This window comes from Pygocentrus nattereri, chromosome 12 (assembly GCF_015220715.1).
Source record: "Pygocentrus nattereri isolate fPygNat1 chromosome 12, fPygNat1.pri, whole genome shotgun sequence".
In the NCBI taxonomy this organism is placed as follows: domain Eukaryota; kingdom Metazoa; phylum Chordata; class Actinopteri; order Characiformes; family Serrasalmidae; genus Pygocentrus; species Pygocentrus nattereri.
Genome location: NC_051222.1, coordinates 11,201,907 through 11,222,473, shown reverse-complemented (window position 1 = coordinate 11,222,473; position 20,567 = coordinate 11,201,907). Strand labels below are relative to the sequence as shown.

Sequence of the window (20,567 nt, the reverse complement as noted above, 5' to 3'; positions counted from 1 at the left end):
TAGAAACAAGATTAAGTTGCGATAATACCTTGGGAGTATGATTTAGTAATGCATGAGAATGAGTTAGCTAAGTCATGGCCACAACTTTGTAAGTTTGAGAATGAGATAATTAAGTTGTGGTAATAATTTGTAGCGGCAGCTTAGCAAGGTGTGGGAACATGTTAGCTAAATCATGACTATGACTTCTAAGGTGTGAAACAATGAATGAAACAATTAAATTGTGACCTCAGCTTAGTAAGGAGAGAACAAGTTGGTTAAGTCTTGTGCATAACTAAGTAAGGGGTGGGAACGAGTTAATTGGTGGCCATGAGTTAGCTCATTTTTTAACACCTTACTAAGTCCCGTTTCCACACCTTAGTAATGTGTAGCAGTGCATTAGTTTTATAAGGGATGTCACCAGTGAGGCTCCAGCAGTGGGACTCACTGGTGTGTGTGTGTGTGTGTGTGTGTGTGTGTGTGTGTGTGTGTGTGTGTGTGTGTGTGTGTACCTTTCGCCACTCTCTTGATCTTTTCGTTTGTTGTTCATAAACTCAAGGGGATAGAAAAAAGCTTGATGGCCCATAACATACACATATAGTGCAACACACACACACACACACACACACACACACAAACACACTCACACACGATATCCCACTGGCCTCGGCCTGCACTTCAGTTCCATTTCCATCTCATTAATTATTCAGATATGCCTCATAAATATGCAAACTCAATTCTCACTCTAACTCATTTGCTTTACGCCATCTGGCCATTAAGCGAGTTCCACAGCACAATGTAGTTAGACTGAAGCGCGCGCACACACACACACACACACACACACACACACACACAGTGTATAAGACTAAAGATTGGCATGTACTGTAACACATGACATGCTGCCTCAGATACTCGAGCACATATGGGGAATTACGCACACACATACACAAACAGATTCAGAGAGAAAAGCTTGCCAAGGTCAAGATGCCTCCTCATCTCTCCAGGGATGTCTTTTTTAGTCTTTCGCGTTCACCTTTGATTTTCTGGCTGGCATACCGAGCACGTTTCCTTTTCCAAACTTTGTCTCAGGCTGTCTTAACTGTACATTATTCTACTGTAAAATGTAGTCTTGTTATACTGAACAACATCAGCTAAGTTGAAACATCACTGATGGCAGCGCCACTGATGGTAACGCCACTGACGATAACACCATGGATGGTAACACTGCTCACGGTAGCACAGCTGACGATAACACCACGGATGGTAACACTGCTCACGGTAGCACAGCTGACGATAACACCACGGATGGTAACATCACTCACAGTAGCACCGTGAAGAAAAACACCACTGATGGTTACACCGCTAACAATAACACCACACACAGTAACACTGATGAGTCTAAAAGTCACTGTATGCAGAAAATTACAAATACTGCATTCATGTCGGTATTTCAGTTCAATTTTAAAACCACTTGATGTTTCCTGAGTTGCATCGCAGAAGCTCTCAGTACTTTAGAGAGTTTTTCATTGTGTCCACTCACTGTCCACTCTTTTAAACACTCCTACCTTGTTGGTACACCTTGTAGATGTAAAGTCAGAGACAGTAGCTTATATGTTGCTGCACAGTTTGTGCTGGTCACCCTCTAATCCTTCATTAGTGCCTACAAGATGCGGTTGGCTGGATATTTTTGGTTCTCAGTCCAGCAGTGACACTGAGGTGTTTAAAAACTCCAGCAGGGCTTCAGTGTCTGATCCACTCAGACCAGCACAACACACTTTAGTGTCACTGCAGTGCTGAGAATGATGCACCATCCAAATAGTACCTGCTTTGTGGTGGTCCTGTGGGGCAAAACAGGGTGAAAGGTATACACAGGCTAGCAAACTATACAGAGAAACAGATGGACTATTTGCACCTATATGGTAAATGGAGCTGATAAAATGGACAGTGATTGTAGAAACAAGGAGGTTGTTTTAATAAAGTGGACAGTCAGTGCATTTTCACCATGACCACTCCAAACAGCCACGACCTGTCATGTTTCCTGATTACCACATCAGCAAAAAGAGGGGATTAAAGATGCACAAGCTCCCTGAGCCTCTCCAAAGCCTGCCGTTCAACACAGTGTCTGACACGACCTCCGTCCACCTCAACACCTGTCCCTGCATCTGCCCACAATGTCACTCTCTCACTCTCTATCTCTGCTGTATCCTCTCCTGAACCGTGCTCGCTCCCAAATCAATCACGGCCCTACATAATCCATCCATTCTTTATGCTTTACAAGAAAAACACACACAGGCTGCACTCATCATGCATCTGTTTCTTCCGCACAGAGTGGAAGGCGCTTCATCAGAGGAAGAGGAACGGCAGAAGGTTAAAAAATGATAGCAGTCTGATAAAAGCTTGTTTAATTACGCTCTAATTATGAACAGCCCAGCACGTTTGCATATAGATTCATGTTTGCCCACACAGAGAACATCTATTAAAAGCATGTTTAGCAGAATTATCACTGATTCTCAACTGGCGTGTGTGGATGTGTGTATATGTCTGGCCGCCTCTGGTCAAATGATCTGTTTTTGTTGACTTTCAAAGTGAAAATAATTACGAAGAACATACTTCTGCACATTTTTATCCATAATTGCTGTGTACTTGCTGAATGTAGCATAAAACAGAATGAGACAGAAAACGTGGCCTGTGCTGAAGTTTTGGCCCATTTTGTATTCTTTTTTTCCCTATATGTCCTATATATACACAGAAAATGCCATATTTAAAGGAGAATTCCACCAATCAATATTTCTGTGAAATGCAATCTTTAAGATGTAAATAAGTGTGGTTTGATGTGAAATGCCAGAACACAGCGGTAACAGCACTACTCAATGTCTCTCCTTACCGCTAATGTGCTACACTGCATTTGGCTGCAGAAGTGTTTAATGTGGCTATTACTAATAAAACATTATCCCCTTAAAATCCCAGCATTATTACTTACTAAGGCTTAACAGTCAGTAACTACAGGGATTTCAACGCAAACTCCACGAGCTATTCCTAGGTTATAGAAGTATGTAATAAAACTGGGCCCAATGGTGAGCCCTGGCCGTTTATGAGGTTAAATTATTTGCTGAACATCAGTGTATTTGTATTGTTCTTTAACACCATTTTTATTCATTTGCATAGGGCAATAACCTTAATCGTGCTAAAACCACTGTAATGTGTGGCCTCCCATGCTTTAACAGTGTGCTTCTATATACAGCAAAAAAGTCTGAAATCCTTCCAAACACATCACCTTCCTCTTCATCCTCTTCATATACCCCAACATTTGCAGTTTTAATCACCTATCCTTTGTTGCGTCACTCACTACAGAGTTCCAAACTGCAACAAGCAGCAACATCAGTACACAAATTGTGTTGCAATCTTCATGAAATGAGTTCATGAGGCCTATTTAAATACAACCAATTGTCTAAGAATTAGTCATTCAATAACCTGGATGTCTTATTCTAAACAATTTTCAAAATGCACCATTCACATACCAGCCCAAACAGTCCATATTTGGAAACTAAGCTACAGATTCAATTTGTGATGCCATAAAAACCAACATATCGCTGCTGTCGGAAGAAAACCTTGTATCTCCATTTTTGTCATTTTTCAGTTTTTGACATAATTTCAAAGGACCTGTTGCTCTTTACATTGTGTGTAAATTTCATGATGAATGGAGCAAAAGAAATGGCCTAAAATTGCTTAGAAATATGTCTGGTTCCATTGACTTGCATTAAAACTACCGTATGTTTTTTCTTTCTCCTGTAAAGTTCCAATTTTGGAGATACAAGGTTTTCTTCCGACAACGGCGATATGTACATTTATCTGCCTATTCAGCCCATGCAATCTAATTCAAGTGAAATCATCAGTGAAATTTCTGCCCTGCTAGATCTGCGCCAATCAACCACAGGTGCTATTATTGTGAAATGGAAGCATCTCAGATCAGCAACACCTTAGCCACGAAGCGGTGGACTATGCAAACTCAGAGAGTGTGGCCGACCAGTGCCGAAGCGCATAACATGAAAAGATCCTGCAGCTTTATGTCCATATATGGAAACTAAGCCACAGATTCATCTCCTGATAGAAAGCCATGAAAGCCAACATATGTACATCTAACTGCCCATTCAACCTATTCAAATGAAGTTATGTGGAGTGTTTCAGCCTAGCCTGCCTTTTGAGTGCGGCCAATCAGAACAGAGCTCATATATGTATCAGTCTTAAAGACAAGCTAGCAAAACCTGTTTAATTCTATGCGTTGAAGAGAGGCCAATTACAAATGTCTTACAACTGCTTCTGGTACATATCTCTCAAATGGCCATTAAGAGCATCCTCCAGTGTCTTTAATCAAATATCTATATTCTTTATGTGCAATACAGTAAAATCGCACATACAGAGTTTCATAGTCCTTCAGAATGTTCTTGTTCTGAACCTGTCCTGCCCCTTACTATGCCTTATTATCACTAACCTTGACTAGTTTATTGAGTTAAAACCAGCTAGGTTTTGTCTTCAAATGTGCAGGAGGTGGCCTAGTTTATTCTCGATGACTCCTGAGCTTCATTCAGCTGACTTATCTAGATTTAAGCACCCTTGACTTGAAGCACACTTGAATGTCAGAGCACATAATTCTAAATAACACCACGTTATTCTCTGTGCTCATCTTTTGCTGCTATTTTAATGCGGAACAGCTTTATCTTCTTCTGTTCACCTTTGCTCACAACCGTTCTCCCCTTACTTTGCACTCATTTCTCGAGTTAGCTTTCCCCTCGCCAGCTGCCAGAGATCAGGCTGAAAAAGAAAAGAACCCTTCCCCTGTGAGGAAGCACATGCCTCACCAGATTTCGGGCTATAGTGTCGCTGAGCCCTGCCAGCAAGCAGCTTTCATGGAATAATCGAATCAATGACAAAGTCAAACAACGGAGTGAAGAGAGCTGAAGCACTAAGTCAACCAACGGTCATGTCACAATTATAGGGGACTAATTCTTGTTTGGTCTGACCGGGACATCTCCCATCAATGTCGTCCCTTTAGTCCGAGCAGCTTTAGCATGGGTTGTACTTGAGGAGAGCTGAGCAGGTGAGGTGAAATGAATGGTGCACAGCTTGCGGAGCTTTGGGTTAAATCATAGATAAAAATGTACCAAAGTCTTATTTAGTAACATGGTAATGCGGCCAACAAGGAGGGGATTTCACCTGTCGATTAGCATCACACATATGACATCATGCTAACTGGTGGCCGCTAGCCTCCGCTCATTGCTAGCCACATTAGCATGCTTGCCATGCTATTCCCCCATGAGACAGACATATGCTAATGTTTGTGGCCCCCTGGTCAAATGGCGCCCTCTGACTGAATTTATTTCCATATTGGAGATTGGAAATGCAGCCTGTGCAAAAGTTGTGGCGTATTTAACGTGGTATGTTTTAATCTTCTCTGATATTTTAATCTCAGTGAATAAATAGAAATTACACACTAAAATTTGCCATATTTTGACCATATTTTGTTCTCCATAAAGATTACTTTAACTTAGCTTCACTTAAAACCCCAATTCCAGTGAAGTTGGGACATTGTGTAAAACATAAATTAAAACAGAATACGATGATTTGCAAATCCTTTTCAACCTATATTCAATTGAATACACTACAAAGACAAGATATTTATGTTCAAACAGATAAACTTTATTGTTTTTGCAAATATTCACTCATTTTGAATTTGATGCCTGCAACATGTTTCGAAGAAGTTGGGACAGGGGCAACAAAAGACTGGGAAAGTTGAGGAATGCTCAGAAAACACCTGGTTGGAACATTCCACAGGTGAACAGGTTAATTGGAAACAGGTGAGCGTCATGACTGGGTATAAAGGGAGCATCCCTGAAAGGCTCAGTCGTTCACAAGCAAGGATGCGGCGAGGTTCACCACTTTGTGAACAACTGTGTGAGCAAATAGTCCAACAGTTTAAGAACGTTTCTCAATGTGAGAAATACCAGAATTCAGATGGTTTCATCTGGGGGAAGAGCTTTTTCTTATAAAGCCCCCAAACTCTGGAATGATCTTCCAGAAACTGTTCGGGACTCAGACACAGTCTCAATCTTTAAGACTAGGCTGAAAACTCACTTGTTCGGTTTAGCTTTTGGTAGCTAATGTTCCCCCTTAGATAAAGGCAGCAGATCCAGGGGTCCATAAACACAGGGAATTATAGTAAACTGAGACGCTGGTGCTGTCGTCCCGCTGCTCACACGCGGTCACTCAAGTTTGTGGACGGTGGCGCGGAGGGATGCCAAACTGTTTCAGAGTGCTGCCGTGTCTGTGTGTCCTGCTGGTTCTCTCCTGTTAGTTAAGCTGTCATAGTCAGATCTGCCGGAGTCGTTAGCCACACTCTGTAAATGTTTACATCCCCCGTTTATGTACAAACAGACAGAATAAAACTAATTCCATCTCTCTGCTTTCTTTCCGAGTATACAATTACCCATATGTCCGGCTGGACACTGAAGGACGACCGACTGCCGAGCCCTCCTCCTACCCACTTCACTGAATGTTGATGTTGAGATTATATATATATATATAATCTCAACATCAACATTCAGTGATACATGAAAAACATCGGACATTAGCATTGGTCCAGAATGCCCATGTCGGTGCGGCTCTGGCTTTGATATATTTCATTCACATTGAAATGATGCACACATTTAAACCATGCAAATTCAATATATTCCATTTTTCAGTGCACATACAGACACAAAGGAGTCTGAACAGGAGATGTGTGTGAGACCCAGGTTTTCACACCTAACGCTGTTTCCGCAGCAGCATTATTTGGAACTGCCAGCCGCCCCCTTTTTCATTCTACTCCATCTTTTCCTCAAAAATACTACCTCAAGCAAGGAAGAGCCCATTCACACCCCTGCTCCACGCGAAGGAAAGATTGACTGGTTTCCCCTCTATTTCTCTTCCTCTCTGTATTTCTCTCTCTCTCTGTGAAAGAGGACACCTTGCAGGAATAAAACCCACCTCAGAGAGTTCTCAGTCTCTGGAGGATTCTGGGTTATGGCACAGTGCAGCAGGCAGAAACTGAAAGTGCAGCCTACAGCTATTCGGAATGCAACGTTGGTCTGGTGATGCTCATGCTAGCCCAGCACCCTTCAGCTAGTGCCTGGGTGTTATAGCAAAGAATTGAGGTCACCAGTTTCAAAGAAATGATTAAGAGAGAGAAATAATGATGGTTCTTATAGACGGATGGATAGATGGATGAATGGATGGCTGGATGAATGGATGGATAGATTCCATAGTGCAGTGTTGCACCCGTCAGCCTCTTTGATTTGAAAGTATGGTTTTCTTGTTTTCATCCATTCTATCACTACATTACCCAGCATGCAACAAACCTTTGGAATCCCTACAGTGCTCAACAAATCCTCATAGCTACTGATCTATTAATAAATATGTCTGTGGTGTTAACTTTCATTAGTGAAAGTTGAAACATATGAGTCTTTCAAAATTTGCATCCACCTTCATATCTCCCTCATTTCAGCTCAACTTTTAGCTACTGTTAACTCTAGTGTTAGCTCTAGGGTAAGCTTTAGTGACAGCAGCTCTAGTGTTATCTCTAGTGCTGGTTTTAGCATTAGCTTGTGACACTGCCACATGAGAAGTCAATTTAATTTTGTTGCACATATCATAAGAAAATGGTTTAAATTAAAAGCCTTGCAAGGTTAAACTTTCTTTGGGTGTGTTAACAGTATTTTGTGAAAGCAGACCACGCCTGGGTAAGTGAGATGAAGAGTGGAGGGGAACTCTGAGGACTTTTGGGCTAGAGTTCGTCACGAGCAGGAGGAGTTAAGAACTGGTATTTATAGGACGCTAGAATTAAGTAGGAGGAGTTTAGGCGTGGTCTTTCCTCAAACTTCAGTTATGTCATAACTTCATTAAATGAAAGGGTTTTTTTAGAATTCTCTATTAGCCATTTGTTATATAGGGGACCAAATTGAAACGGAACTAAAAGAGCTATATATCGGCTCTTTACAAGCTCTGCTGTCTGATCTTTGATAACCCGATGCATTGAAGTAGACATTTGCTTTAATATTCTGACACAGTCTGTTAGGTTTTGTAGTAAAAGAGCATTGTATGTAGCAAATTTGCAAGCCAAGAAAAAGTTTTTTAATTTGTTTTTGGCGTCCATGGAGGAGGTGACTGGGACAGGTGACTGGCACCAGGAAGAGGGAGGAGAGAAAAAGTTTGGCCATGTGGATGTGAAGGGGGTGATGTGTTTGGGGTAGAAGGAGCATTACATCCCAAAGCCTACCACTCTACATGGGAACGTATGAGCTTGGCCGAGGATTCATCCAGAGGAGCAAGACAAGGGCGTGGAGGAACTAGAAGGTGGATTTCCTCTGTCTTGGAAATGATTTGATGTCAGGCCTGCACCGCCAGAGAGATCTTTCCTGGATCTTTTTTCAGTTTTCATTGCTAAGGACTTGTGGGATTTTTCATTTTTGTGGGCTTTGGGTTTGGACTTTGAGGACTTTGAGATTTTCATGGACACCGGTTACATATTGTGTATATAAGGGTTGTATATGTGCTTGTGTTTGTCCTAATATTGTAAATAACTGATTTTTTTTTTTTTACTTCAAAAGGATTTATTTTTGTCTCTCCTGTTTGGGCTTAATTGCAAACTCTTCTACTCTTATACTTGGAGTTATACATGGAATTTTCTTGGTTGGGATTTACAAGGATTACCTGTTACAAGGTCATGTCAGCTCTAATGTTAACTGGCATTAGCGTTAGCTCATGTCAGCTCTGGTGTTAGCTCGTGTGTGGAACACATGAAGATTGAGCCTTGTCCGGACTCATCTTCCCAGGACACTGGGAAAATCCACAGACAAAACACACTCACAGAGGACATTGTTTTGCCTTACAACGCCCATTGATAACACAATGAGCTTTCAGTTTGACAGAGAAAGAGTGGCAGGAACGGACAGGAAAAAATTTTCCCTTTTGCATTAATGCCTGTTTCTGTATGTCCTTTATAATGAGCTAAGGCCACAAGACTAATCTTCAGATTGATCAGCATATTTACCTTCCTATACGGTCAGTTAAATGTCATTTGGGTTCCAGCTACAAGCAATAACTTGCTTAAATGCACAGTGAAACTGCTTGCTAGAAAGACCAGTGTACATCAGCATAGCCTTTCACCAGTAAAACTTGCATATGTGGTGTTTTTGATGTTGCTATGCTAGTCAGCAGCAAAACTAGCATATGTGATTTGCATGCTAGCCAACTAGCATGACCATGTTGGGTGACCAGCTATACCAGCCCCACGACAGCACCAGACCAGCATAAACCTGCTATTTTTCAACAGGGTTAGCCAACAAGTAATGCAAGCAGCTATTAAATCAGCTTCATACAAAGTGTGTCGCTAAATCAAGTAATCTCAAGTAGCTTGTTTGTGTGATTTGAAATAATGTTGTCTGTAAAATGGACAAAAGATGTTGCGTAGTTAACCAAAAAAGTGTAGCAGACATCTTAAAAACAGATTCTTGTCACTACTTTTGTCCATTTGTATGTCATAGTGTCAGAAATGAGGTAATCAAGTCTATATGAGATTATTTTGGATTAGCACATTGGGGAATTAGCATTTTGGGGAATTAGCACTTTGGGGTACAGGCAGGGAGGGCCAATTTGACAAATGGGGGGACCAACAAATAGCAATATAAATGTAAAACTAGGTAAACAAATTATGGCAATAAGACGTATGATATTGTCAATGCTTTTGTCTTTAGTAAACCCAAAACAAGCTATAATGTAATACATTGGCCACTATAGACTCATAAGAATAAAGGACAACGATTTTTGTGACAGTGTTGAAAACCATCAGATTTGTAAGCAAGGCAAGTTAATGTTTTCTTCTTGACTATATAGAAAAAAATACAAATACCTGGCAGCTCTTTCACGATTCAAAGTTTTAGGGTGTAGTTCAGATGACAGACTTTTTCAATGGTGAGCACATTTCTTAGCATAGACAGAGAACAATTAGGTAACATTGATTTAAATGGGCGGTAGTACCAGAGACTTTGTTAGGCAACACTGTGCATAGAGTGTGTATCCACTTCTCCAGCCAGCCAATTCTCAAAAATATGTTGGCAGAAATGTAAGCTATGTACTTTTTTCAACAACTGCCCTGTAACCAGCCACAGGGATTTCGCATCATTTCAGAAAGTGGCCATGACTTCGATCCCTGGCAATGCTACAGACATCTGAGGCCTGGAGTCCAAGAGAGCACAGTTGGCCTTGTTCTGTCTGGGTGGGGGGAATGGTGAGTTCTAACAAGTGGGTGGAATTGGATATGACTAAATTGGGTAGAAAACTAGGAAAAATCAGAAAAGAGTGGGCATGCCATGTCTTCCCACCACCCCCCCACCTCACTTCCACTCTCAGCACTCAGCAAAAGCCAGTTTTCACTCCATTTGCTTGTGTTTGCCCTCGTGTGCACGAGCACATGCGTGCAATGCACACATGCATCCATTGAACTTTCATTAGTACATCTTGAAAGTACTCTGGAAGCTTTTAGAGGGTCATGTGAGGAACATAGCATCCGCACATCCCCAACAGAAAGAGCCTCAGAGAGAGAGTGAGGGTGCTTGTCTGGATCTATTAGTCTCATTCATGCAGACACATCAAAGACACCCGCAGCTATTTATACATCTGTTTGATACACTGCCATTTGTCTTTCTTTTCTCTAAACCTTGCTAGTTTCCAAACATTATTCTCCATAAGGGAAAAAAGGTGGCCGAAACAAACAGGGATAACATATTTTGTTTCCTGTCAATGTCAGTAAAAGCTTCTAGATTATTAGGCACATCTGAGGTCAGTCCATTTTATCAGAAACTCCTACCACGTTGTGGGTTTACAGTTACTGACGGTAGTCCTTAAGCACAATTTATCAGTCCGATCTACTCCGTCCATTAATGGGAAGGTGAACCATAGGACCAGAGCTGACCAGATATCTGAGTGGGGGACCATTCTCAGCACAGCATTGACACTGACTGGTAGTGGCATGGCAGATTGTGTGACGTGGGTACAAGTCATACTGAGTTTTTACACACATCAGTGTCACTGATGATATGGGAACAGTCTGTCTACCAAAATTTTCCAGCCAAGAACAGTCCTGTGGTTAAAAACTGACTACTATTAAACTCAAGTGAAGTCAAGTCCCGTGGTCTTTATTGTCACCCCTCAATATCACATGTCTACATAGAAACAAAATGTTGTTCTTTAGGCCTAACAGTGCAACAAACAACACCAGCAGGACATTATACAAAGGGCAGATAAACAACAGTGTAAAACAAGCACATAATGTATAATAAATACACCTGACAATATATAAGATGCTAACTAGGACAAATTAGGGTCCCACATCAGTAATAGGGTCACTAATAGAGAATAACACATTGTGCATAGAAAAACGAGCTATAGTTTCTAAATTTACATCTTCGAAGTGGACCAACAGTAGACGTTTCTAATAAAGTGGCCAGCATGTGTATTTTGATCTTTACAGCTAATTATATCTGTCAAATCTACCATCACTCTACATGGACACAAATGAGGTTTTGGACTAAAATGTACTTTTTAAAATCTATTTATGGTGATGGTACATGCAAGGAAAAATAGTACCCAAAGAACTTCAGATTTACCAGTATAACATATATGATATATATAACATCAAAACTTGTTGGATCTTATAGGTTTATTTTGTATATTATAGAACACAAACATATATATATATATATATATATATATATATATAGGCTATATATGTGCTCTGTCCTGTCTTGGTTCGTTCCACTGCAAAGAAAACCCATATTGGTGAGCTTCTCTACCAGTTCATATCAAACCACTCCGAATGACTTATTTCTATCTAAACAACTGAATTATGCAGAAATGAAAAAAAAAATTGTGAGAGCTCGCAATTCTGATTTTGTCAGTGTGGTGATAAATCAAGGAAGTGTTAAGTGTTTAAAATATGGATGGAGCATCCAAGTTGGACCTACCAGTTAGCTAAATCTCTGACAATGTAGCCCCAGTTAGCTGCTTTCTTGTATCACCATCAAACCCCCAGCATGCCTATGGAATCAGTCGTCCTATTGGGGAAAGAAGAGAGCAAGTCAGTCATTTTCTCATAGCACAGTGAAATGAAGCTAATCTACCGCATGATAGAATGTAAGTGAAATTGGACTAATACCACTGGAAAATGCTGGATATCAGAAAACAAATCTGATTCTGTAACATCACAGATCTGATATCTGATAGCATAAAGTAAATTGGGTCACATGAAAAGAAAACAGAAACGCTTACCTTAATATAGAAAGAAGGATTATCTAGCGAAGAATTATACTACAATTCATAAAGTTCTACCAAAATTTGTTTATTTATACAGGCTATTTTGCTCATTTTCACCCCATTGATATCAGGTGATACTCAAGGTTTCATCATATAAAAATAACTGGTATTATGCCATCAGTATCACTTACTGTATCAGAAAAAAGTAGAAACATTTCATCAGTATTGGTAATATTGTTTTTTTTATATCAGTATCGTATGAGAAGAAAAGGCGGAGTTATGCCATCAGTATTATGCATTTCAGAAAAGAAAAAGTAGTATTGCCACATTTCCCAGATCTCAGACGAACTCTAACTAATCTTTCGCACTCCAACTTCCAAGATGCATCAGTCAACCAATCATCCACCTGTCATCAGAACTCTGGAGTTCGAATTGTTGCCACCTGCTTCCTCTTGTGTGTATACCTGTCTGTCTGTTGTCTCTGTTTTGCCAGGGTGTACTGCACCATTCTCAGTTGTTTGTTATCCTGTTATGACCTTGTTTTGCCTATCATTGTTGTATCTTGGATTTCTCTGTTTGGCTAAGGTTACTGATTTGTTTGCTCTTTGGTTTGCTCGCTTGTTTGATCCCATGCATCATATTTTGCTCGCAAGCTGGCACGTTTTCCAGCAAGATGGTGCACCACCACATTTTATGTGGTTTTATTTGGGTGTATCCATATAAATGGCCCACCCTGTAGTATTGTTCTGTTGGTATTGTATTGGAAAAGAAAATATAGTATTTTTCTGCCGGTATCATATCGAAATGAAAATACAGTATTGGTCTTTCGGTATCATATGGGAAAAGAAAATGTAGTATTGTTCTGTTGGCATTGTATCAGAAAAGAATATACAGTACTGTTCTGTCGATATGGTAACAGAAAAGAAAATACAGTATTATTCTGTCTGTACTGTATCAGAAAAGAAAATACAGTATTATTCTGTCTGTACTGTATCATAAAAGAAAATACAGTATTATTCTGTCTGTACTGTATCGGAAAAGAAAATACAGTATTATTCTGTCTGTATTGTATCGGAAAGAAAATGTAAAAAAGAAAGTAAAGGACCATCCAGATTGTTACCAGCATTGAAAAGCTAGGACCTGTCATGGCACGGAGAGGTATTAGTGCCTATGGCGTGGGTAACTTGCACATCTTTTTCTTTTCTGCATTGTATCAGAAAAGAAAAAATGGTGTCGTGCCATCAGTACCATATCAGAAAAGAAAATGCAGTATTGTTCCATCAGTATCAATATCAGTACTTTGTAATTGATTGTAATTGAATGATGCCTCATTCACACTTAACAAGTCTTATAAGAACATGTTGTTCATTTTCTTTTTCTCTCTCCTTTTATGACCCCCAGCTCTGCAAATCCCATCTTCTCATCTCTTCATTTCTCCATTCTCTCACTTTTTTGGTTGGAAAAAAGAGCCTCTCCCCTTGAAATGAGATCAAAGCGTTTAAGGCAAAATTATCTGCCTTAAGAATCAGATTAAGGGAGCGAAAAAAAGGAGAGAAGCCATCACCTCAAAGTAAAATCTCCCTCTGTAATCGCAAAATTCATCACTTCAAAGCAGGGCACAGCTACTGCCACCACAAGCAGAGTGCAGCTACTGTAGCAGTGTGTTTGTGTGAAGTCTTAGGCACTTTGTTTGATATATAATGATTTACAGTAGGTGTGAAGTATTTGCTTAGAAAGCAGCTAAAATGTATGTTTTAATAGAATCTTGTCCTCAAACTGAATTTCAAAAATTAGAAAAATCTTTTTATTAACCTTCTGAATTTACCTTTAACACAAACATTCGCAACAATTCATAGTGTTATTAAAAGATTCAGGCAATGTGGAGAAACCTCTGTGCATGATGGGCAGAGCCTAAAACCACAACTTAATCCCAATGACCTTTGTTCCTTTAGACAGTACTGCATTAAAAACCTGCATGCTTCTGTGTCAGAAATCACCACATGGGCTCAGGAGTACGTTGATAAACACTGTTTATCGTTACTTCCACAAATGCGAGTTCAGGCTATGCTATGCACAGTGGGAGTCCAGAAACGCTGCCATCTTCTCTGGGCTTGGGTTCATCTGAAATGAACTGATGTACAGTCAAAACGTGCATTGTGATTTGATAAGATAAAGAAATAAAGGACCATCCAGATTGTTACCAGTGTAAAGGTCAAAAGCAAGGATCTGTCAGGGTATGGGGGCGGTATTAGTACCCATGGCATTGGTAATTTTCACATCTTTGAAAGCACCATTAACACTTAAAGACATGTATTTTATTACAACAACACTTTGACACAGTTTACACTTCCAAATGATGCCACAGTTGTGTTGGTGAGTAGAAGATATTTTGTTACCATTTGGGTTGGATGGAAAGTTATACAAGTTTTGTTTTGTGGAAACAAAAAACATCTTTTACATTCTATCCATGTTGATCCACAAAAAAAAAAACTGGAGTATAACCAATAATGTATTTATTTCTGTAAATTAGTTATATAATTTAAAACTTTCAAAACAACACATGAATACACCAGTAAAAGTCAAAGCTACCATTAAAACCAATCTATGGTTTTAACGGTCTGAACACAAAGTGCATACATCTATAAAATTAAATAAAACCCTACAGCCAAAAATAGCTTCTGTGATGAGATTAAATGCAAACGTTGTCAAAACGTTGTGACAACACCTGGCTGCTCATTACCATAACACAACCTCCAGAGGAAGTATGCAAATTACATTTCATAAAGAGGAGACGGTTATAAAACCTACTGTAAGCAAAATATTGAGAGCACACACTGTATTCATTCTCCCATACACAGACTGTCGCTCGCTCTTCTCTTCCTGCCTGTGTCAAAAACAGACATTCATAACTCACTATACGTCTTTTGGTAGTGCTTACTAGCATCTTCTAAAGCTCGCTCATTAACGGCACAGTAGACGTCTGGGTCCTGTGTGTTTTGCCTTCACCTGCATGTTAGACTCATTAAAGACTATGTTCATAATGCTTATTTTGCAGAGGAAGAACCTCGTATCTCCGTTTTTAACACATTTCATGATGAATGGACCAAAAGAAATGGCCCAAAATGACTTGGAAAAAAGTCTGGTTCCATTGACTTTCATTAAAAGTAAAGTTATTTTTTTCCTTCTGTAAAATTACCAGGTTTTGTTCTGACCACAGTGATATGTTTCAATAACCATAGACATTGGAAACACTATGAAACAGAGAGTGCCAGTTGGAAAATCTGATTGGCTGGGCAATGACTGAAGGTAACACTATTTGAATAGCCCACTGTATTTGAATAGCCCGTGCTTTGTAGATGCTTATGCATATAAACAGTTATAGATTATCTATCATATCGCTGCTGTCGGAAGTGGTCTGTGGGGCCTGCAGGGATTGAGTCACCTCATTTGGATACCAAATAGGTCCCCCTCCGTTTTCTCAATGCACATTAATAAAGTCAATGAAAATGTTACAAATGTAATTCGTCTTGCTTCCTTAAAAGCTGAGCGTGATACAAATAAATGGCAAGAAAATGCAAAATATTCAGACAGAACGGGAAACATCTCTACACACTTGATTGTCTTGAATTTTGCTGCATTGTTCGCGTCACGACAAACAGGCAGAAAGTCTCCTCATAAAATGGACCCATGGTGACAGTAGATATTTTGTATTCCCCATTTTGGAAGTGAAATGAGCACAATCATCACCCCCTCATTCAGCAGCTGGAGCATTATGCATACAGCATGGATGCCTGTAACTCTGTGTGAGCTGTTTCGGAGCTGGCTACACCGCTGCTGTACAAGGAGAACTGTTTACTGCAATTACTATTAATGCTAAAAGAAATGATTAAGCACATCCTATCATATCGTAACAAGCCCCATGTTACTGTTTTGCCTTGGTCGCCGCCCCTCGTGGCTCTATTTTGACACTGCCGCAGAGGCCTACACTGCATTGAAAGTCAGCTGGAGTTTTGTTTATCTTTATGGCTTTGACATTGAGTTGCTGGGTGAGGCATCATTAGTATTGCACCCACTCGTGTGCTGATTGTAAAAGCCTGATGGATGACACATACGCTGCTGACACTATCTATTTCCAGACAACCTGATTGGTGGACCCACACACAGTACAGTAACCTACCCTGCTACATGACCGTAACGCCTTTAATCCTCTTTACGACTGCCCCGTACATATTCTCTTTGAAAACGTTCTGTTGTGTTTGTCGTTTGGGAAAGATGAGATCTACTGTCACTGGCCACTTCATTAGAAACCCCTACCTTGTAGACCCACCTCTCTGGCGTTCCGGTACAGACTGTAGCCTGTCTGTTGATGAAAAAACTACTGGAATCTTGCACTTATCCACTGTATGTCATACATACAGGAGATATGCTATAAAAAATGGTGTAGTCTGGAAGATACAGGTCTTAAAATGACAGCATATGGGGATGTGACATTTGTCCCATAGCTACTGTATTTTTACCATTTTATATACACTTTTTCCCTAATATTGTAATTTCTGAAAGCTGTTGTTGGGTTTATTTGTAAAAACATGATGTAATAAAGCCAAGATTTGGAACAAGAATTTTGACTCATGGAATATATTACATTATCAGATCTGCTTTATCAATATTGTGGCCACTTAAATGGCCAGGGCCCACTGGCAGGCTCTGCTGACAGGCCTAATTTGCATTGGAGTCCCTGTAGTCACTGAATAATAAGCCTTAGTATATAATAAGCCTGGGATTTGAATGGGTTAACCTAATCAATAATAAGTGCATACTGATCTGCACTGTGCTCTGAATAAATGTACATGCTTGCTGTGTATCCAGCAATTAAGGAAGCCTTGTGCATGTTTTACACAGTGATAGAAAATACGCACATAGAAAGCTCTGGAAACGGATCAATTGATTTTACCTTTGCCAGTGGGGGTGTATACGCATTGTAACTCCACCTAACAGACTTAAATGAGCAGAATTCTTTCTGTTTTAGGTCTGGTGCAAGGCTGGTCGGGGTCATATGGTTCATTTGCAGTCTCTGAATGTTGTAGAATTGGGGGCAGAGCTTCACAGCATTCCTTGTATGTTAGTTGTGTAAGCTTCTACAGTTCCGGAGCTTTTTGTATTGGCTTTATTCTTCAATCAATCAATCAACCTTTATTTAAACTTGAACCAAATTGAGGGAGACCCTCATTTACAACGTAGCCATAGTCAATACAGAAATGAGAGATGAAGAAATTGGATTAGAAAAAACAGTAAATCACAGGCTAAAGAAGTAATAATAATCATAGTAGTAAATTTAATGTTAAAAAAGTAAAAATAAATCGATAGACCATAAGATTACAACAATATAGAAGCAACAAAGTAAAAACTATATAATTATTTTAAAATACCAAATAATGAAATAAATAAAAAAAAGATGTAAAACAATAAAAAACAGCGATGAAAAATGAAAAAGAATAATAATTGCAAAACAATAGTTAAAACATATAAAAATCATATTAAAAGTGACTAAAATCAACTAAAACAGGAGGTGGTTAGAGACACCAATGAGTCAAATTTCCTGTAGTGAATTCCAGGTCAGTGGTGCACTGGAGCTCTTGCCCCATATCATCACAGTTGCAAAAAGAAAAAGTGGATTTAAATTTTTTTTAAATTAAAAGTAATCACTTTTCCACACAATTTGAGCTCAGCTGCTGTCTGTATAAGGTAAGTGGACAGTGAGTGGAAGGTAGGGGGTTTCTAATAAAGCGGGAGCTCAGAAAATGGACCTCTACTTGTTAGAACAACAAATCAAACTGATTATATTTCTGCAAAATTCAGTGATAGAGATGTAATCAAAGTTGTTCCGAGTGGTTTGATGTGAAACGGTTCAATGCAGTGAAACTGAGCATCTCCGGTGTCTTTACAGTGTTGGTGATGGAAAGCAGCGGTCACAATGATTCCAACACAAAAATAGATGTTTTGTTTACTACTTAATTTACACCAAAACCAAAAGTGAAGTGTCTTCAGTTTTATATGGAATGTTGATCATGATGAAATAGCGGTAAATGTGGTCTTTGGTGACTATTTTGCCTCAAAAAACAAGATCCCAATGTCTTAGTAAGTCTTAAATGGAGTATTTTGCATTAAACAACTTAAAAGCTGCCTAAACATGAGAAAAAAATGCTCGCAAACAGACGATTCCTTTTTCAAGCAACCTTAAAACGATCTATCCACAGTGATGGCTTTCATGCCTGCGTAAGGTCCTTCATCAGCTACCTGAGGAGAAGGCCTCAATATCAGTTTCCTGTAAGCAGCTCTCTGGATGAGATTCAGATTTCATTCAGGCCTCTGTGCATGCCTGTCACATTAAAGGTATGATTTGGATCCTTGGCCTTCTCTCTTTCTTCCTTCTCAAATCAGTAAACCCGCTCCCAGGGGTTTGGCATAAATGCTAGCGTGCTCTTTCTCTGAAGTTTTCCGATGCGCTTTGTTTCCATGGCAACCCCAGCCCTTGTTCCCCTGCAGTCGTCTACTTGGGGTTTTTATGTGTTTAATTATGAATGAAGGGGGCTGATAATGAGCGAGAGAGGGGGGGGGGGGGTGCAGAGAGAGAGAGATTCACATCTTTCGCTTCTCCACACTAAACAACTGAGAGTTAACATCTCAGTGAAAGTGTCTTCCTACGGAATCAGCACAACTTTGGCACACGCACTCGTTCACACAGAAACAAAAGTAGCCCAGATTCAGTGCACATGTCCAACGCTTGGACGAGCTGCTTTGCTGGAGAACAGATCCAAATAAGAGCTCTCTCGATGGACTGTGTTCATCAAACTTGCACCGAATCCGATCATAAAACGACTTTTGTTATTCATCCATTTTCCATTTCTTTGACCTTTTTAATACCTTCAAACCATCTTCAATTGTTACTGCAGTACACAATATAACCGAGGGGGTGTTGTAAGTGATGTAAAAGCATTTTTGACACTTTTTTGCCATCTCTTCTTGCGTCAGTTTCAGATATATACCAAACATGAAGCCTATAGTTTACATGGTTACCAAATAAATGGACATAGTGCTTGATTTTCAAGTCTTCATGCAATAAATGTCAATCTAACAGTTGCTTAATGTTAAAAAGTGCTCCCAAATTGGGGAAAGCTGGAGCAGGTTAGCATGAGCATTACCATGTTTAATTCTGGCTGACCAAAGCACCAACACAAGTATAGATGATAATAATTCTTAGTAAAATTGAGCAACTGGCCCTGAAGGGACAGAAGGGCAAAACTAAACCCATTCAGTGCTGTTCAGAGCTACTTAGCATTAGCTTACAGTGCCACACATGGGATGAGATCGTTCCACCATATTGGCAGGGTTGGTTCTTTGTTTACATGAGAAGGTAATGTATGTTAACCAACTCCACAGAGATGCTAAACAACATTATATGGATAAAATTAGATTTACTGACAGTGTGGATCCATACAGGTGCCCAAACCATGAGTGAGGCAATGATCTGGATGTGCTGGATGTAGACACTATGCTAGTGTGTAGCTAAGGTGCCTATTATTTTGAGTAATATGGATAAATGAATATTCCACCCAGCCACTGGCATATCTAACTCGGTTACTGGCATAGTCTACTGTAAGTAACCTTTTACCCGATACTGTTAGCCCAGCTAGTTAGCATACTAATGATGCTATTGCTGTGTCGTACTATATTATAACCAGCCAGAATCCTTAGTTGATCACATGTGGCTTGACATTGCAATAATATGAAGTCTTTTAGATGATCAGACAATGCTGAATCAGCTGTTTCATAACATTAACCTACACAACGTAGCCACAACAAGATGCCACAACGTAACATCTTCATACATTTTAGCTGGAAAACAGTGAGTTTGCAGAATTAGCTATCTGATACCAAAGTGACAAATTCACTAAATGATACTGAAAGTTTTATTCCAAGAATATACAGTAAGTTTGAGTTTGACATTTATTGGCATGTGCTATTTAACCAGGGCTGAGTTAAAATTTCCAAGGGCTACAGATCAGGTAAAATCAAGGAAAGCAGATAGATCAGAAAGACTTCAGAATCAGCCTAGACAGACTAACCCTGCCACAATGGTGGAACACACATAAGAAACTAGAGGTTCTTTAGAGATTCACCCACTGAAAGATTCTTTATGGTTCTTCTTTCCACCTTGTTAGCATTTTGAGATCATGACTTTCCATTTAGAA

General features: G+C 39.7%; 1 protein-coding gene across 2 annotated transcripts in view; it reads right to left on the bottom strand.

The window, feature by feature from the left end:
• The window catches only part of elfn1b (extracellular leucine-rich repeat and fibronectin type III domain containing 1b), a 140,977-nt gene that overhangs the window by 93,768 nt on the left and 26,642 nt on the right, over positions 1 to 20,567 (bottom strand). The window contains exon 2 of one of the 2 annotated variants that reach the window (XM_017717406.2): positions 12,030 to 12,119. The exons of the other annotated variant lie outside the window; for it this stretch is intronic. The gene's annotated coding sequence lies outside the window, so the exon portion shown is untranslated. The remainder of the gene's footprint in view (positions 1 to 12,029; positions 12,120 to 20,567) is intronic. 2 annotated transcript variants of the gene reach the window in all.